The following is a 13,474-nucleotide window of genomic DNA, read 5'->3' as shown; positions in this document are numbered from 1 at the left end:
ATTAATGTTTCAGTATGGCTGAGTTTATATCAAAAACTTAAGAGACTACAATTAAAAGGCATTAGTAAGAAAAGCATGCGTATTTTAGCCATGTGCACTACTTCTAGTTACCTTTTTGAGAAGATTAAAATTAAGCAGCTTTTGCTTTCATCCCACTCACACCCTCCCACTACAAAGTCTGTCTGAGATAATCCTCCTTCTACAGACGTCAAAACAGGGCATACGTATTACAAGGACTCACTGCCAAAATGTGTTGGCTTAATATCCCATTATTATCGTAATACGGGTACAATAACTTATTATACATGACAGCTTATGCTGTTAGTCAAGTACAGATCCACTTACTCTATCGCTTTGTCACCCACCTATAAGTATACTCATAACATTTAAAGGAGAAAATTAAAGGTCTGAAGGAGATGCGCATCTCAGACGAATGCCAGACAAAACAGAAGGCTCATAAGGTCACACACTTCCTGCCCTCTCATTTCTATTGTCCCAGCCTTTATGCGCAGCGATCGAACCAGAAATTCAGGTCACAGGATTTACAAACACACTGTTTAACCACTTACTTTCTACCCTTTTAAGCTACACTTTCACGGATTTTTGAGTACAGCATTCTCCTTGAAGGCCAAGAAGATCTCCAGCTCCGAACACAATTGGTATGTTCAGTCCATTTGCATCAATATGTTCAGGGTTACTCTTCAGGATCTTGCAGTGCAGAAATACACTAGGAATTTTTTCAAGGCTACAATATTATTTGGGTTTAAGTACATAAGAGGGAAAGGACTGCTGTCAAGTACGCTAAAGACAACAGGCAAGGAAAGAAAAGATAAACCTGACGCGAGTTACTCCACGCCAGCCACAGACAACTAAACACCAGTGCACTGAAAAAAGCACAGCAGATCTGTAACAACATATTCTATCTAGCAGAGTACTAAGTATGAAGGCTATTATCACACGTATTCCGATGAACTCGTGAGTGCATCTCACGGGCTTGCCTGCATGCCTATACGTATATATCTGCGCACAGAGTAAAGTCATTAAACCGGACGGATTCACCTCCGCCTCATTAAGCGCCCAGGTTAAGCCTACACCGCTCCGCCCGCGCGCTGAGCTCCGTGCGCCTCCTGCGGAGCGCGGCTCGGAAGCAAAGTTCAGCGGCCGCGGCCGATCGGAGGCGACCCGACCGCCCGGGGCAGCGCGCTGCCGGCAGAGCCCCCGCCCGGGGAGCGCAGCCTGTGCCGGGCTCACCGCCCGCGTGCGGCAGCGGCTCCGGCGGGACGGACGGACTCTCGCCGGCCCTCACATCGGGAACAGCCCGGCCCAGCGCGGGGCAGCCGCGCCGCCGCCAGCGGCTCTGGTAACGCCCCATCCCTCCCCGGCCGCCGGTTATCCCGGGCAGGGGGCGCGGGCCAGCGGCTGCGCAGCCACAGCAGGGTCGTGCAGGGGAGCAGCCCGACCGCTCCCGAGCGGCGCTCCGCGCGCCGTCCCACCTGCGCGGCCGGGACAGAGACACACGGATCGCACCTCGGTAGTGGTGGCAGGACGGAGCCACCCAGGACACCCCGCCCACGGCACCTCCGTACCTGCTCGGCCGCGCTCTCGTCTCCTCCCGCCGGAGCTGCAGCCGCTCCCGCCGCCACGCCGCGGCTCCGGCCGGCAGCCCGCCCAGCGCCCCGACTCGGGCGAGCGCCGCCCCCACCCCGCCCGCCTGCGCCCCCTGCCGCCCGCCACGGGACGACCTCGCCCCGCCCTCGACGCGACTCCCCCGACGGGGCGGGGCTGCCAGCGCCACGAGGCCTGCCGGCTTGGTCTCGCGCCGCCTTCGCGGCCGCCGGCGCGGAGTCGGAAGGGGCGGCCGGGCGGCGAGCTCCGCGGCTGGGCCCGAGGCGGCGCGAGGGGCAGCGACCGTTCCCGCCATCACGTCCCGCCCGCCCCATCACTGCGCTGTGCGGGACGCGGCGTCCGCGATTGCTGGCGGCTGGTCCCTTCCTCCTCCCCACGCTGTGCGGTTCCCCAACTTCCCGCCCCACGCACGGTTCGAGCAGGTGGCAAGGAGCACCCTGCTGCTGCAGCTCGGAGCCGGGCCGAGCGGTTGCTGCTAGGGTCCGTGCAAACAGATGTCGCTCACCTAGTGCAGCTGGAAGCTGTCATGTCATTCACAAGAGCCCTTCAGAAGTGTCACAGAATCACCAAGGTTGGAAAAGACCTCTAAGATCATCCAGTTCAAACATGAAGTGCCAGCTCCAAGCTCTTGTCAAAGGGGAATTCCATGAATTTCAGTACATCCCTCGGTTCTGTTAATGCAAGTGAAGCCATTTCATAACTCCCCAGAAGTCTACCAGGATTCATCACTAAGACAGTTCCCACGTTATTGCTTCTTCCCTTCACAGAAGCCAACTCCAGGAATGCAGGTTTCTTCCTACATAAAGGCACTGCTTCAAACCCCAATTTTTCATCTATCCCTGAAACAGATTCTATAACTACTACTACAGACTGGAGGAGCACCAAAATGGCCCCGCTTGAACACTTTCATGCTGATCCCACACAAGCAGTCCCAGCACCAGGCAGCTCACAGCAGTGCTATCACCCTGTCGTGCCACAGGGTCACAGCAAACAGCAGTCACTGCCCTGCACGCGGAGGCAGGAAGCCAATTGTGCTCTGACATTGTACAACCACAGAGTCACCGCACCTAGCTAAATACCGGGCATGCTGTACAGCTGGCTGGGCTGATAGGATTTCAGCTGGACATGCCCCGAGATTCTTCATCTTTCACCTTCTGGGAAAAGCAGTGCATATTTGAGTACTTTGGACTGACAGACTGTGCAGGAAGCTGCCCTGCGGCTGAGCAGCCATGAGCCTGGTGCCTTTCCCTACTGCTGCTGTCTAAAAACTACATCTAGAGTTGCTGAGCAGCACAGTGGAACCTCTGCCAGCCAACAGCTGCACAGCACACACAGAAGCTGCTGTTCCTCCCAGCTAGCAGCAGCACATCCGATTAGAGCTCATCTATCATCATGACTTTTTTTCTTTTTAGAAAAGTAATGTCAACCATCTTAAATATCTAGAATGTTTTACAGAAGAGAAATTTACAGGAGAAATTCCAGGGCTCTAGCAGTGACACTTCTGACTGCTGTTCACTAGCACACTTCAGGGCTTTGCAGGATTGCAAAATGCCCACAAACAATTTTGGCCTTTCCCAACACAGAATGCAGAATGCATGCTTTACTGAAAAACCATCTCCATATGGAAACAATGATTTATGATGGCAGCAAATGCTTGCCAGCACAATTACATTTCTACCTCGATCAGAACAATGTACAGTTCACATAGGATTTGGAATTTGGGAACTGCTGATCTGTTCTCCTTGCAACAGATTTCACTTCCTTCATTGAATGCTTTCAATTTACAGCCTAAAATAAAGTTGCCTGGCTATACAAAAGAATATAACTCTGCTAGAGATGCTCATTTTTTATACCCATCACATAAAAGACTATATGAACTCAAAAGTTGTTAGCATCTTGAAAATTTCTCTGTGGAACACCAGACACTTGGGATTTACAAGGATGAAATCAGAGGAGAAACTGAATACACAGAGGACAGAGCAACTGCAGCTGCTATCTTTGGAGCAGACTTGGAGTGATGTGCAGTGCCTCCACATCACTTTGCTTGGTATTCTGGTCTTCCAGACCTACTTTCTCCTGTATAAATCCATAAATTTCCAAATAGCATGCATACTATTTACATCATCAGAATTTACTTCTCTGGCAATATCTTTTTACGGTACCCTTACAGTTCAGTGAATTAACTATGAATTAACAGATTTTTTGGTGCACTGGCCAAACTGCAGCTGGACTCACACTGAGTTAGATAACACCCAAGAGTTGATGTTGAGACAATCCCCAAAGGTCCTCTGTCTGACCTTTATCCCAAGAGGTAGATTGACAGTCTGAATTGAAAGGATAACTGGCTGTGAAATTCAGCCCCATCATCCAAGGGAGGTAGCACTAATTTTATGGTTTACTTAGGAGATCCCGATTCTTATTCTCCTAAAAATAAAGAATCAAGTTTATTCCAACTGTTGTATTTGTCTATAGGCTGTATTCCCTTATTCTCTACTGCTTGAGCTCCTCTTTGTCCCAGTTACCTCCTAAGACGAGGGCTGGAAACAGGTACAGGAAAACAGACCCTTTTTTCACAGATACCAATATAATTGTGAAGAAGGCATTGCTTATAAAGAATTAAACAATACATACAAAAATTAAGAGGGAGACTATTAGGGAGAAAAAGGAAAGAAATATTTTCCAGCCCCCCAAATATATATATATATATATATATATATATATACATACACACCAATGTCAGGTGTTACTGGCCTCTTCCCAAGATGAAACTCCTGAAGAAACAGCTTCTTATTAACTGTCGAAAAATCTCTTTTGTATTTTAGGGAGTGCTTCAGAAGGGGAGATAAGTAAGGATTCCTACGCTGCTGGGCCTTCTGTTGCAGTGCTAACTTTCAGTGGGTATCCAAAAGAACAGATATAGAGAAAGCTAATGGCTGCACCTCAGCCAGAGATCTGGCCTCTACGAACTTCATCTTAGCTCTCCTTTGGAATGGTGCCCCTGTAGAGAACATTTGAGTGTATTAATATGGAGTGACTACAGTGTATTTGATTCTTAGCAGTACATAATTAAACAATAATTATAAAAAAAACATTCTTAAAGTGCAATGTTGAATTTCATGCTATTTAAAGAAGAAGTGTCAACATAACTGGTATTCATTTCTGAACAACTGAATAACTGTGTTCTGTTTATACACTTCATATCCAAGATAAGGGTTTTAGCTTTCCTTGAATGATGCAAAGAACACTGCAAATTAAGTAAGAAAGTTTAATGAGAAAAGACTTATTCATGACAGTGACCCAACTAAAATCATGAACAAGGAGTTGACTTATTAGAAACAAGTAAGTGTGCTTGTCCCAAACTTTCATTTTGTGTGCCACTCATTTTAAGCCTGCATGTGCCTTTTTGTGATGATTAGCAAGAAACCTGGGGTAGAGCTTGCAAATATCCAGTGCTTGCTTCTAATACAGAAGCCAGGTAAACTAACTAATAAAGGAATGAAATGGAGGAAAACCTGTCTCTTTCACATGCTAACACTTTCTGTTCTACTAACAATAGCTGCAAAGCAAAATACTTGAAGTCTCATGGAGTTGAACTTCACAGTTTGTAGCTTCTAACCATTTATCATTTCTTCCCCGATTCAGTCCTTTGCATTTCTAATCTGTCAACCATTAAGTTAATACTCATTCATTAATATTGTCTATGTATTATTTACATAGTTCACAGCAAAGATTACATTACTTCTTGCAGCCAGATTCCTCTCTACCACAGGTACCCCCATTCTCCCAACGTAAATACTGTTGGTGTGCTATCACTTCCAAAGTTCATGAAATAGTATTAGGAATCCAGCTTGTGTCCTCTGTGCTCCCTACCACAATGTTGCATCTTCTGGAGCTTTACTCACAAGTCTGGTATAGCAAAATTCAGCTGGTAATATTTACCACATTAGGTGGTAGACTAAAATTTCAGTGCAAAGTTCAGCACAAGAGATTGGGAAGAGAGAAGCATGCCATGGCTCTATTGACAAGTTTCCTATCAGCTTCGCTAATAAAGGAGGGTTTCCGACACTTCTAAGCTATCATACATTTGATCTGCAGGAGATTATTTTACCTGAAGTTACATTTGAATAGAAATATTAATCCTAGTGCTACTTCTGCACTCCACTAGTTTGAAGTCTCATACTTACAAAAACAAAAGCAAAACAAAACCCTACAAAAAAGAACAAACAAAAAAGTTTCAGCAGTCTGAATCCTGACTGTAGCTGCGTTTCTCAGCGACATTCCTGCATGTTTTACAGAGTCCTTACTCTCCATCTAACAAAAGGTCATGTCTGACAGTACCCTGTTCATTAGCAAGCATATTTTCAGCTTGTTAATTACAGACTGACATGCTTTGTGTCGCATTCCTACTACCTTTAAGTATATTAAGAAACTGGTGACAGTTCTGAAAGGAAAGCATTTGAAAACAGTTATTTATGCCTACTTTTGGCCACCACATACCTAAAATCTGATGTCATTTCTTTCAGTTTGTCTGTGTATGCTTCTGCTCCATTCCAACTGTCACATGACATATCTATCCAAGGCCTGAACAAAGTTATCTCTGGTTTTACAGTTTGGAATGCCTTGATGACTCATGTATATTTTAACATTAAATTCCTGCAACCTCCTGGAATGCTATTTAGTGTTAAGCATTGCTTTTCCCCAGCCTCATCTATGTCTCATCATATCTTTAGGAATCTTTCAGTAAGTCAAAATCATTGGTCTGAGTACAAAAGCAACTCACTGACATTTCTGAAACTGTTTGTAACAAACAGAAAGATTAGTGTGATGGAATGGTGATACAGGAGATGTAACAACAAAGGGATGAGCACAATGCAAAGGTGGTACAAGGGAAAGGTGCTTACCATCTCTGAAGATCTAGGCTCACCAGGAAAACTCCACAAGGGAAAGATCCTCCAAGCAAAGATCCTTCCTCAGCAGCAGTCAGCCCTTAAGTGAGGTCTAAGAGGATGCAACCACGCTCCACCCCTTCTGGTCACACAGCTGAATTGATTTCACCTGTGCTCCCAGGGCTGACCTGGTTCTTTCCCAGGTGCTCAATCAGTGGTTCAGGCCACGACTGAGCAGTTACCATATACTGTTCTATTGCACTAGAGCAGCTTCTGTTTTCTTTTCTTTTCTTTTCTTTGTTAACTTATTCTACATATTTACAAATACAGTTTTACAACATTTAAATTTTCTCTGTTGGCTGTAGTATGTTATGCTCACGTTAGACATCACATTTTCATTTTTTCCTCTTGGGCTTAACTTCCTGATGATGAATCACACTCAGCCTCATCAGTTTCAGCACTAATTAAGCAACCAGAAATTAAAGTATATACTAGGAAAATAGCATATATATCATTATTTTTTCTTCTACTCATTACTGGTTGATTAAATCTGAAATAATAATTACAGATTCTACCCTGTTTTTTGCCTTCTGTGGCTGTATTTGCAAATACTTTCCTTTCTTCCAGATAGCATAATAAAGAAAGCATTTGTTACTGTTATTTTTTAGAGTGAAAATTCTGTTGTTCACACATGGTTCTAATGTCCTGGAGTATAAACATATATGTAAATGACTGACTGGACTTAGTCCAGCTGACTTGGTTGCAGGGTTTTCAAAAATAGATTAGGACCTCTGGGCAAATACATCTTGAACAGTTGTTTGGCCCATTACTTCCTTTCTTTTCTGAGCCCCAGTTTCACACAGCTGGACATGTATCAATCATGGGATTAAAATATAGGCGTCTCACCTCAGCAGTCCCACATCTTAATCCAGCAGGACCTCGGTGTGGACTCAGGAGGTTTGTCAGGGCACATCAGAATAACAGAGGCCCAGTAACTCAGGCTCTCAACAACAAGGCAGTCAGCTACCTGAGATAGTTCTGAGTATTCGTGGGGATCCGTATCACGGAGGTGCAATAATGCACATGACACCCCAATTGCACTTTTTTTTTAATATGAAAACAAGGTGTCATGTTTTGAAGAAAAAAAAATTGTTATTTCTTTATGGAAAAATTAGTGCAAGAAGCAAAACCACAAGTTCTACTTGGGGCTAAAGTTTTTAAAAGAGGCAGTCTACATGGGACCACATTCCTGAAAGAATGTGAATACAAGTAGACTAAGTGCATCAAGAAAATACTTGTATCATGCACAGTGATTGCTCCCAAGAACCATCCATTTGTTTTCACCATGAAGAGGCTCAGCTATCATCTTTGTAGCCAATTTGTTTCAGTGTGGGCGTGTAAGCACAAGACACAAGTAGGAGAACCATAGATCCCATTTTGTTCAATGCCACTAAAAAGATGCTGAACTGACTTTTTGGGTGGAGGGTTTTTTTGCTTGTTTTGCATCACAGCTTATGACGCATTAAACACGAGTTCAGATCAAACAGCTCCTGTTCATAATGCATTTCAAAGTAATTTGAAAGAAGATCCTACATGCATTTGAGAACAAAAACAAGTGAATCAAATGTGGTTTTTTTGTTTTTTGTTTTTTTTTTTTTTTGTCACTACCTAAGATTTATAATAATAACATTTGATAAGTATAGATTACAATGATAAAGAGTTTTTCTTTTAATAGATTTCTACCTGGGTGTTATTCTGAACACCTGCTTAAGTTTGAATAGCACATACAATGAGACTTTACAACAACTTCATGAAGAGCAGCCTTAATCCAAAATTAAATATTAAAGAAATTTGTCTTTAAGTCACACTGCACGGCTTTGCCAAAAAGTAGCCAGCATTGTACAGCTATGAGATAGAAGCAGACTTGGAGGCAGTTTCCAGTCTACCCATGCTATTTGGCTAGCTTATTATTTCACCTATTTAAGGCCCCATGTAGTAATTTTCCACCATGATTAGCTTCTGAAAAGAAAGCGTACAAAGGGTTTAGAAAAGTCCTCCAGAACACAGGTCTCTCGGATTGTCTGAAAATCTATCATTCCTTTATTTGCATTTCAAACAGATCAGATGAAAGCACAAATGCCTCACAAAAAGGCAGCAGGTGCATAGAGAGAGCAAAAGCCACAAAAACAACCTTTAAAATAACTGCATATATACACAACTACTCTCTAGCATTATCTCTGATACCAAATAGCTCCCTCTGTCTCCCTGGAATAAGGCAAGCCATTCTGACAGCACTTAATTGGCTCTAAGGGTAACTAAGTCCAGCTGCTCTGTCTAGCAAAGTGTCACAGCTGCCTTCTCTCAGTCCAGGGGAGCTGAAGCGAGGGATAGGGAAAGGAAAAAAAAAAAAAAAAGAAAAGAAAAAAAGTGGAAAGTACGCACCAGTTCATGAGCTCCGTTCCCAGGGTCTCACAAACCTGACTAGAATCTGGATTGGAATTTTAAACGGATCCATTAGGAGCAGCAACTGGCTTCCTAGGCAACCAGGGTGGTCGCATTGCTGCGCTGTTTACATGGAGATGGGAGGAAGGGGTGGAGGTGCAACATACAGGAAATTGCCCTTACACACTGGCAGGAGAGTTTCCCCATTCATAAACATTCTTCCTGCAAGATGTGATTTTAGGCCTCGATTTGCCAAAGCAGTAGGCAGTGAACTTATTCACTGACAGCTTTTAGCCTTCTGTTGCTGGATACAGTGGGACCAGATGCCAGCAAAACTGGTTTTTACATATCTGAATGCTTCCCTGTACCTGAGGAATTCCCAGACACCTTGCTGGGGAAGATTTCTGACCCTTCGGATAGGAAGAACTAAAGAATTGGTCCATTAAGCTAGGTGAATTTTAAGCACATTATATTATTTCTTTGCCATAATAAGTTTTCAGGAAAATTGCCCATTTTTTAAAAGTCTAATTAGTGAAGTTTACCCAGGAAAAAAAAGAAAAAAAGAAAAAAAAAAAATGCCTTTAGCACTGAAATTACCATTACTGACTTCTCTTTTACCCCATTCATATGCTTCAAACCTGCATACGAGGGGCTCTCCATCCAGACGTGAAGAGGAATGCCTGTTCCTTCCAAATCATTGCCCTATTAAAACCAAAACCAAGTGTGCCAAATAGGAAATATCTATGTCCCACATTACTGTTAATTTCTACTGAAATCTGAAAGTAGGGAATGCCATGGAATACTTAACAGACACAAACATACAAGCTCAGGATGACATACAAATATTATCCATACCATACTTTTTGTCACTATAGAGGGAAAGATTTCACACCTAACAATACATGCCAGCCTCCTTAGCATATAATCAGTAACATAGGTACAGCAACGTTTGGCATACTGAGACGGCTCCATCAGGAGGGAATGAATACGTAAGTTCAGAGAATAGGGATGGATGTAGTATAAACAGTTTTCAAATAAGATTATTAAGATATTGTTACTTGAAATATGAACTAAATAATTCTGAAACTGAATATTTTAGCTGCATGTTTCTGTGAGTATATCAGTTGGCTAAGAATGCAACGAAGATGTGTATAGCTTGCACCTGTCCTAGTTCAAACAAATGGTACTGCAAGATCTACCTTACCAAACATTTAATCTTTAAACTTAATATTAACACTGACTGATATATTGTGAAAATCAGCACAAGGCTTCTCCCACACAAATACATGCACATAATACTGTATCAGATGAGGTTCCAGAATGAACACATACAATTGCTCCAAGGTAAGAATAGTAACATACTAAGCCAGACCCATCAATCATTTTTATTTCTAATTGTGAAATAAATAGCAGCTGAAACTAAGCATGAACATAGGTGCACTGAATTCTAGCAAATAATATCTAGATCACAAGAAGCTTAATTATTGAGGTGATACACCAACTTAGGCAGCTCAGAACGTGTGAAGTATCAAGCAGGGCCCTCTCCCCCACATGGATTCCTAAGCCCATTTCTAACTTACTTTTTCCTAACAGAAAAAGAATACTAGCCTCAGGCAAAGCGGTTAGGTTTGTTTGTTTGTTTGTTTTTGTTTTTTTCCTAAAATATTTAAGAGCTTTGGTAGGTCCTAGAGTCCTAATTTGGAAAAGTGTTTACAGTTTTCTGCCATTTATGTTTTGTTAACGATTAGTGAGACATTACTACAGGCTCACGCTCTTTAAATGTCCTTTCTTCCCAACCTAAAAGTTGCTTCCACACTCCTTTTAAACACTCCCCTTCTTACCTATGAAAATACCACTAGTATTTGTTTGCACTTCCTATCCAGTCTTCTGTAGAGTTACAGAAGGTCTCTAGCCATATAAATAGAACTACTTGCTGTATACTTCTAAAATCCTAGAGACAAGTACCTTTGACACTGACAGTTGTATTTGGTGCACATCCCATTCATACTGCCTCTAAACTACAGCTGTGTTCTTTAGGGGAGGAGAAAGGGTTTTCTGCTCCCCATGGGGCAGAGAGCAGTAACAGCGCATTACCTGAGCAATGGAAGAAGCACAAATTTAGAAATTGGGGCCAGATTTGCCTAAGCGCCCAAATTCTCAGGTGAGTTCATAGTGGAGACATTGGTCCACAGGTCAGATTGACAGGTCCACAACAAAAAAGACTGAAGTAAAGCCAGGCCATCAGCCCACAAGTAGGCTCTGTAGTAATGCAGAGAAAGAGCTATAGTTAAACCAAAGAGCAGAACAGCCTCCTTCCTACAAAGACAATAGATTGGACACTAGTACCAAAGGCCCCAAACTCAGGTGAAACAGGCTCCTCAGCCCATGGGCAGGGACTTGAGTAGGTGAACCAGGTAAGGCTGGTCAGGATCATTAAGATCTGTCAGTGCCCTCGGGGCTCTAACACCATGCTTCCTTCCCATGTGAACCTTGGGCAACATTTCTTGTCCATGGCCACGACAAGTTGAAGGAGGAAAGATTTAGGTTGGATGTTAGGGGGAAGTTCTTCACAAGGAGAGTGGTTAGGGCCTGGAACAGGCTGCCCAGGGAGGTTGTGGATGCCCCGTCCTTGGACGTGTTCAAGGCCAGGTTGGACGGGGTCCTGGGCAACCTGATCTGAATGTGTACGTTTGGTGGCCCTGCTAGGCAGGGGGGTTGGAACTACATGATCCTTGAGGTCCCTTCCAACCCGAGTGATTCTGTGATTCTGTGATTCTGTGACAAGGGTACCTTTCTCAGTGATTTGGGTTGTGTTTTCATCAGTTCTTTTAATATTCTACAGATAGCATTGCTGGCTCTCAACAATCAGCTGTTAGGAGATTTCCACCACCATCAGTTCAGATATGTGTGAAGTGTGGCAAACATAAAGGGTCAGGGTGATATGCTGAAATGCTATAGTATGTCTGGAGAATGATGTGTTCCCATAGCTGAAGATCCAATACATGTAATGTAATGGCAACAAAATCTACTTTGATGTATCTGAGGAATGCTTGAAAGAAAACTGTATGTTTTGAATTGCTCTGTAAGATGATAGATGCTAAAAGCAGCCGCTTGGAGATTACCCTTTCTTGCATATATATTTAAAAAAAAAAGAAAAAAAAGAAAAAAAAAGAATATATTTTATTTTTAATATGTTAATAAATGGCGTCTTTTTTGGGTTAGAAGAACTAGTAACAGGCCAAATGGTGGCCTTACAAATCAACAGTAACTAGCATGAATACAGAGTATGTCACAGCATTTAGCGTTCATGAAGAGAGTGCCTGCCTGTACAAAACATTTGTCATTGTCACTCTGGGAACTCATATATTTTCAGAAACACTGTGCCTTCTTTGTCTTGGTAGTTTTTGCATACAGCTAGCTGGCGTGTCTCAAGGACAGGACAAGATCAAGAAAATATGGGAAGGTTTGAGTTAGGAATACAAGACAGACAAATGACTTGTGTGCTGTGTGATGATAAAAAAAGACCACTTGATAATAGTCACCTCAGAGAATAGCCAAATAACATAGATTGTATGTATGAGCATCACATTGCTCATAATGAAAAGAATCAACCAAGCAGTGGCCCAAATGCTTATTTTCTCAAGTACGTGTTTGAAAGCAAACATTTGTGTGAATGGAGCTGTCAGCAACAAACTGATTAATCCCACAGTCCCAGATGAAGAGTGACCCAGGTGCAGCAGTCCTAATAGCTTCATTTTCAGATATAGGAGAGACAGAAATAATGTTACTGCTGCTATCCAGAGAAAGCTGCAGGCCCCCTTAAATGTGAATTAGGAGTCATACCTGAAGATCACAGATCCTGACTAGGGATCAGGGCCCGAGAGATCCATCAGACTGTTTATGTATGTAAAGCACTCTATGGAATGCGTGCCATGGAGCTTACTAACCAGACAGACAGGCAGAGCATGGCACTCAGTCTGTCACTAGATCAAAGGTCTACAAACATCTCCTGATTTGAAACCTCCCCTCTGCATCTGTGCTATGAGAGAATTGGAGTTCAGATCTGTATCCCAGCACCAAATATTTATATCTATTGTGTAGCTCAATTGCAGAGAAAAAAGACTGACTTGCCACTCTCACTGACAGTCATTGAAGTGAGCTCTCAGTGCCACAGCTGCAGGAAACCAGGGGGCTATTTTTCTGACAGCCCTCAAGTAAATAGTTTTCTATTTTGAGGCTTTCATTACCCTTCCTCATTTCCAACAGTTTGATATTCCTCTACAGAAGCTTGCCACTGAAATGTCCTTTTTTTTTTTTTTTTTTTTTTTTTTCTGGGTCAGAAACCGATGTTCTAAAATTGAATTTGAAGTTGAAACAGCATTTAAGAGATTTTTTTCCTGTATGCAATGACAGTAGTATTCTCAGACATTAGCAGATTCTCAGAGCTTCTGAAGTAGCATATATTGGTTGTGCTTAATTTGTAGGCTAATTTCTGACACACAACGAGGACTCTGCCTTCT

The 13,474-nt window shown here is 42.9% G+C and overlaps 1 protein-coding gene across 4 annotated transcripts in view; it reads right to left on the bottom strand.

Annotated features, from left to right (window-relative positions):
* PXYLP1 (2-phosphoxylose phosphatase 1) overlaps positions 1 to 13,474 on the bottom strand; it is an 858,650-nt gene that overhangs the window by 46,977 nt on the left and 798,199 nt on the right. Inside the window, exon 1 of one of the 4 annotated variants that reach the window (XM_052687066.1) lies at positions 1,587 to 1,698. The exons of the other annotated variants lie outside the window; for them this stretch is intronic. The gene's annotated coding sequence lies outside the window, so the exon portion shown is untranslated. Of the gene's footprint in view, positions 1 to 1,586; positions 1,699 to 13,474 lie in introns of those variants that run through there. 4 annotated transcript variants of the gene reach the window in all.

The sequence above is a fragment of the Tympanuchus pallidicinctus genome, unplaced genomic scaffold (assembly GCF_026119805.1).
Source record: "Tympanuchus pallidicinctus isolate F22 unplaced genomic scaffold, pur_lepc_1.0 scaffold22, whole genome shotgun sequence".
Taxonomy (NCBI): Eukaryota; Metazoa; Chordata; class Aves; order Galliformes; family Phasianidae; genus Tympanuchus; species Tympanuchus pallidicinctus.
The sequence above is the reverse complement of the archived record's forward strand: the minus strand, read 5'-3'. Positions and strand labels throughout refer to the sequence as shown.